The sequence below is a fragment of the Monopterus albus genome, unplaced genomic scaffold, assembly GCF_001952655.1.
Source record: "Monopterus albus unplaced genomic scaffold, M_albus_1.0 scaffold13.1, whole genome shotgun sequence".
Classification (NCBI taxonomy): domain Eukaryota; kingdom Metazoa; phylum Chordata; class Actinopteri; order Synbranchiformes; family Synbranchidae; genus Monopterus; species Monopterus albus.
The window spans coordinates 2640017-2646128 of NW_018127893.1; the positions used below are offsets into that span (position 1 = coordinate 2640017).

Genomic DNA, 6112 nt, shown 5'->3' on the forward strand with positions numbered 1-6112 from the left:
TGCTGAGCATTCCAATCTGCTATCTCACCGCTAGATGTCACAAAATCTTGCACACCGTAGGCTACCTTTAAAGTTGACTTGAGAGTAGAAGAGCACACAATGGCCCAAGCATTCCTCAAGAGTGCTACAAGAATGGTAATAGTTCAAAAGCAATTGAGTCATCTTTCACAAGAGTTAAAGGCAAATGCAGCTGGTAAATCTCAAAAACACCTGACAAAGACTGACCTCTGGGTTACCCTGAAGGAAATCTGGCAACAAAAGGCCGAGATACTATTACAAGGTTGGATCCATCTTAACAGATGCATGCACCACTGCTCCACATGCCCACACAGACACATCTACAGTACATAAATTAGCCTATGGAAAACTATAAAATAAAGGAGTACTGTGAGTATTAATCTACTGTATGACCACTGACCACCAAACTGCTTTTAATATGTAAGAAAAGCCAATTCTAACACTCCTGCACTTAATGGATACTCATCAACAGGCAGGTTAACCGAAATACCCTCAGGGTGTAATAGTCCTCTATCTCAGTGTGATTAATATGTGCACTGCAACATATTAATTTAAATAGTCACTGGTCCATTGAATTTCTCTGTTGCAGCATGTCACCCTAGAGACACCCACTCTGCTCTCTAGGAAAATCTGACACCATGTTACTCGGCCAGAAAACACATTCTGCCTGTCCCTCTGACTCTTCACATGTTTTTCTTTAATCTCTAGTTGTTTCTAAAGCCTTTCTGTCTTTCTTACACCGTCTCATCTTTCTTTCTTTCATTACTTGTTGTGTAGGATCTCATGAGCGTATCAACAAGGAGAAGCGGCCAAAAAGCAGTAGATTTACTGCTTGCTTTGGCATGACTGGAGAGAGGGAGAGCAGCAGAGAGACACAAAAATGAAGGGAGGTGAGTATCAAATGGTGGTAAAAAAAAAAATTATACAAATTAATATGTTACAGATGTTCCTTTTGGTTTGATGCTGTTTCTCTGTGGTTGTCACCATGCTATGACCAGTAAAAGAGCAACAGACTGCAAGTTAGGAGATTAATGTTGCTGAATCCAAGCCTGCCTCACTTAAAACAATTTGTGCTCTTATTATCAAGGCACTGAAGTTTATAACAGTTGATCACAACACTTACACTGAACTAGAAAGTCAGCAGAAGGTATATCCGGCATGTACAATGAAGACCACCCTTGCTGTATTTGAGTGCTAGTACGTCTTTTTATCACTTTCACTCCTATCCTCCCACACTCCCTTTCCTCTCTCCATCTGACCTCGATTTTCTACCCTCCTAAACGACTGATCCCTGCCCCTGACCTCACACTAGCCAGACCTCTCTGAGAATGATGGATCGATGCAACATGGTGGCCCATTTAAAGTTAACTCCTCTACCGTACAGTTTGTCTGATGCAATGAACTGTTATGCCTTGTAGTATGCAAGTGTGTCAGCTGCATGCGTGCCACAAGACTCAAAGCTGTTTATTTAAAATTCAGTCAGTATTTATCAGATGATCTCCACAAGCTGTCATTACACTGCTTACAAAAGACCATCATTTGGATATACTTCAAGGAGAATGTGTTGTTACAGCCTGTAGCAGAATCCTAAGCTGGATGTCTCTTATTGCTTCTAACAATTGTTTGAAAGCAGAGAGGCAGAGATCACACCTGTTCACATGGCATAAAAAGGCTTACTGGAGGGCTGTGCCTGACTCTAATGTTTATACCATCCTGTGTGTCGTCCCCACAGGCCACTAAAAATGCTGTGGATTATTTAATAGTGCTGTATACTGATAGCAGGCTACAGTTTCACAGCCACTTTATGATCCAGAGCTGGGAAAGCTTTCAGCTGAAAAGATGGAAAATGCATGAGGAGGAGGCACTGTTCATCGCTGTACATTATGCTGCACACACCATCACTAGTTCCTTATTCCATTCTGAGGTGTACACAAGTCACGGGGCAAGACAACCCTCTCTGCGCACATTAAATCTAGTTCTGCAGATAAATTGGTCAGAGCTTGGCCGGAGATTGCTTTGATTTACGGCGTAATTACTGAGTTTTGCTGCAGCATTGACATGCCTGGCTGTCTGTGCTCTGCTTCTTGTGTATGGTTAATAACAATGACAATGTCAGGTCTCAGAAGCAAGCAGACAGGTCTGATGTTACCAGAGGTATGATGTGTGTGGTGGCATATCTCATGTAGCAACCACAAGTCATATAGAGGCATGTTATATTACACTGCAGTCTCCAGTATGTCTGCGCATCCTGGCTGAGAGAGTAATCAGATAAGATAATGTAGTCAGGAGAGAGAAAGAACGAGAGCAATGGCCATAACACTCACTGTCAGGATGGGAGTGCATGCCTGGGAGGGAGGATCTATCATTCTCAGCACACAAAGTCACACCTGATGCACACACATAAACCCACACACAAAGCTGAGCTGAAAAGACAAGGTTAGTCACAGACGGGGAGGATGTTTATAAAGCTGCCAGGCTCAGTGCATCTTTCAGGTTGCATTATGGGTGCTATCTAATTGGTGGTGGGGTAGGTTCAACCAGAGGCTAGCGGTCTCATAGCATCTCAGCAGCTCGTATTTCACTGTGCTCAGTGTGCTAAGAGGGTCAGTGAGTGTGGCGCTTTTATTCACACACACAAACGGAAATGTGAGCACACGTACGCGTGACTACACTTGCACACATGTAGACGCCCAAATAAAAGTCCACTACATAATGGATATGTAGGGACATACAGTACAGTCACACACAATCACAAACAAATTCACACAGTGCATGAGCCAAGACACATGTGCAACACGCACACGCACACACTCAAACTTCCACATTCCTTCCACTGTACACACTTCAGTGATATCACGCCAGTAAAATGCTTAGTGAGTTGATCCCTTTTTAATTTTGCTACTTTCTTAATTAACAAATTTTAATCAGTGTTCTTTTAAATCTCACACTCAGTAGGAACATGGCAAATGCCAGAAAGCAAACTGAAACAATAGGACTCTGACGGTGTGGAATACTACGGACTATCTTTAGATCCTCATGTTTGGCATTCTTGCCTATTTTAGGTAATATCTTTACCACTGTAGTTAAAATAAGGTTAAAATGCAAGTGCTTCACTGGGCTTGTCTGTTTACAGCATTCTGTTGTTAACCTGCTACATGGGGGGGGGTGCCTGTGGCTTTAATGCACTAAAAGGCGTGGCTGTGGCTCAGGAGGTCATGTCCTAACTGGAGGGTTGGTGGTTCTAATCCTGGCTTCTCTGCTCTACATGTTGAAGCTGAACCCCATGTTGAGTATGTGTGTGAATGGGAAATACTATAAAGTGCTTTGAGTGTGCTTCATTGCATAGGAATGTGCTAAACAAGTACAAGACCATTTACCATTATGGAGATAATAACACAACATAAGCTTAATTTCAGAATTAGAGCATCATTAAGGTGTCTCCACTATAACCCTGAATCTGGGCCCCCCCATCTCATTTCTTTGACTCCAGCGGCCATTGACTGTGTCAGACTTGGACAGAATGTACAGATTATCAGTCAGCTGTACATCTCCATTTCCACTACTCCCTTTCACTCAAATTCTTGCACCGTCTCCATTTAACATCCACTAGATATTGTTGAAAATTTTGTACATCATATGTAACATCCACTATGCCCTCTCCACCTGCCAGTAGTCTGTTCTAGTGCAAAGTAGCCAGCTCCACTCCTTCTGATCACTGGGCTGAGAAGATCCCACTGTGAGGGGCATGAGGGGCTCGACTGTGTGATTAAGCAAGCCTCGGTTCCACCAGAGGGCCACCGGAGCAGATGTTCTCATTAAAAATGCAGGCTCTGCAGGCGAAGGAGATTGCCTTCTTCCAGGCAAAACCTGGCTGGAGGTTTAAAGCTCTCATTCCTCTCACATGTAAGGCCAGCCAAGTTTCAATGCCGAGCGACCCTTTAACCGATGTTGCAACAACAGAAAAGGAATTATTCCAGCGGTGCCATACAATCTTGAGCTATTCTTTGTAATTTGCTGTTAAAAACAAAGAGGTTAACTTCTCTTTCTGTATACAAATTTTATGTAAATTGTAAGCTTTTTCTTTTAGGTTTTCCATTGTTTCTGGCCTCCTCATATCTTAGTAGGGTGCACTTGTTGAACATCTCATTTGGTGACTGAAGTTTAAAGAAGCAAACATGTTAGCATTAGTAATAAAGTACAGACGACTTCATATGAACACTTTTGGGGGTTAAGAACAGCGTGGGATATTCCATCCTTTCCAACTGGCACTTAGATGTAGCCTGATATAGTTAATATGAAACTACAGAGGACTAAAAAGTGATACAAGCACTCTAGAGGGTACAACTACACTTATAGTACACATCTGCTTAATAGAATCAAGGATATCCATCAAACGCTTGTATAAACCCACAGTGAGACAGCGGCAGTCTGAAACCTTTGTTGAATCCTGAGGATAATCCTGTGGCTTTAAATATTGTCAACACAGACACAGTTTGGACTATAATGTTAAAGTTGTTGGGAAGTTAAAGGAGGATTTGTGTGATCTGGTGGGGCATTCTGCTTTTCATCAAACAACAAACGCTGCACTGGCATGAGAATGTCGGCGTTTGTATGTTTATGTGCACTTACATGTGCACATGCATACCGTGCATGCGGTTGTGCGGCACATATGTGGGAGGAAAGGTTACTGATGGGTTGTAGCCCTCACTTTTGAGAATGACCTCATTACTGCCCTTCACCTCACCCTAACATTGCCTTCTCCGTCCTCTTCTCTTTTTGTCCTGTGACTCAGGCTCACACATAGGCACACACTGAGAAACCTGCCCCAGCAGCAGTTGTGTGGTCATAGGAGCGCACTTACATGTGAACTGTTGGGCTGGTGTGTCAGGAAGCAGAGAACATACAGTCTTCAACTTGCATGTCAAACAGACGTCCTTCCCTGCTGTTGGCGTCTGCAAACCAGAGAAGCCCCAAGCTTACTATACATCCCAACATTATTTCCAAAAAGAACAAAACAGAAGCTTTCCTTCCTACCTCGGTTTTTTTCAGCTACGTACATGTCACTGACATTTCATTCACACAGAAATTTACAAATAAAACACGTGTGAGGATGAGCGAAAGTTTAAATACTCAAGTCAAGTGTTTCAGTTGTGTTTCTTCTTCTGTGCTTCATTTATTGCCTTGGTTTATTCATCTCCAATTATTTCTAGAAAGCATTCCGGGAAACACTTTCATACAGTGGAAAAAATATATATATATTACGAGATGCTTCAATTAAAGCTTAACAGGAAGAAAGTGCTGGCTGCTCTTGTGAGGTGCACAAAAGGTCACAGAAAAGAGGTAATAACTACATAAACACATTTGTTAGTAGAGGTATGTGTAACCTGCCCCAAAATTGGCAGGTAGCTGCCCAGAATGAAGACACACCAGCATCATTAAGCAACGTTTCTGAGACAGCCTAATGATAGACACACTGGCATATACTCATACAGTATGTACACACAATTATAGACACACTGATTAATGAAACATTCTTTTTTTGTAGCAGTGATCTCAGCAATGCTCTCTAATGATTTACCACAGCAATATGAGGTGGGAAATACTGCCATATATTTTACATAATTATTTTTTTCCTCTTAAACATGGGGCATTGTAGATGATTGTGGTGGGAGGCAGTTCATTATGCTCAGCTATATCTCTTGCTTGTGAGTGTAACTGTGAAATGTATATAGTCCATAAAACAAATGGCATTTGTGTAGAACAGATTGTGTTGTTAAAACAAACACTGTTTGTAACATTCAAAGACAGGCAGAATTTCAACATAAAAAGAGCAATAACCTGTGTGCTCCGAAGATTTATGTATCCCTGGATGAATGCCTCCTCCATGCTGAGGATTGCCAGGTAGTAAATTAAGAAATGCCTTTTGGCAAAGAGTGGACCATTTACCCATGCACACTCACACACAGTGTGTTGAATGCTTATACTGTATGCTTAATAACAGTGTCAGGGAGTAACTATGTAAATAGTTACTGTAAGTAAATGACTAAATAAATACATCTATATTCTTTTGGGTAAAACACTTCATATTGTTGCT

The 6112-nt window shown here is 41.8% G+C and overlaps 1 long non-coding RNA gene across 1 annotated transcript in view; it reads right to left on the reverse strand.

Annotated features, from left to right (window-relative positions):
- Positions 1–4856: 4856 nt before the first annotated feature.
- LOC109955187 (uncharacterized) overlaps positions 4857–6112 on the reverse strand; it is an 80715-nt gene continuing 79459 nt past the window's right edge. Inside the window, exon 3 of the long non-coding RNA XR_002274226.1 lies at positions 4857–4970. This is a non-coding gene — a long non-coding RNA (uncharacterized LOC109955187). The remainder of the gene's footprint in view (positions 4971–6112) is intronic.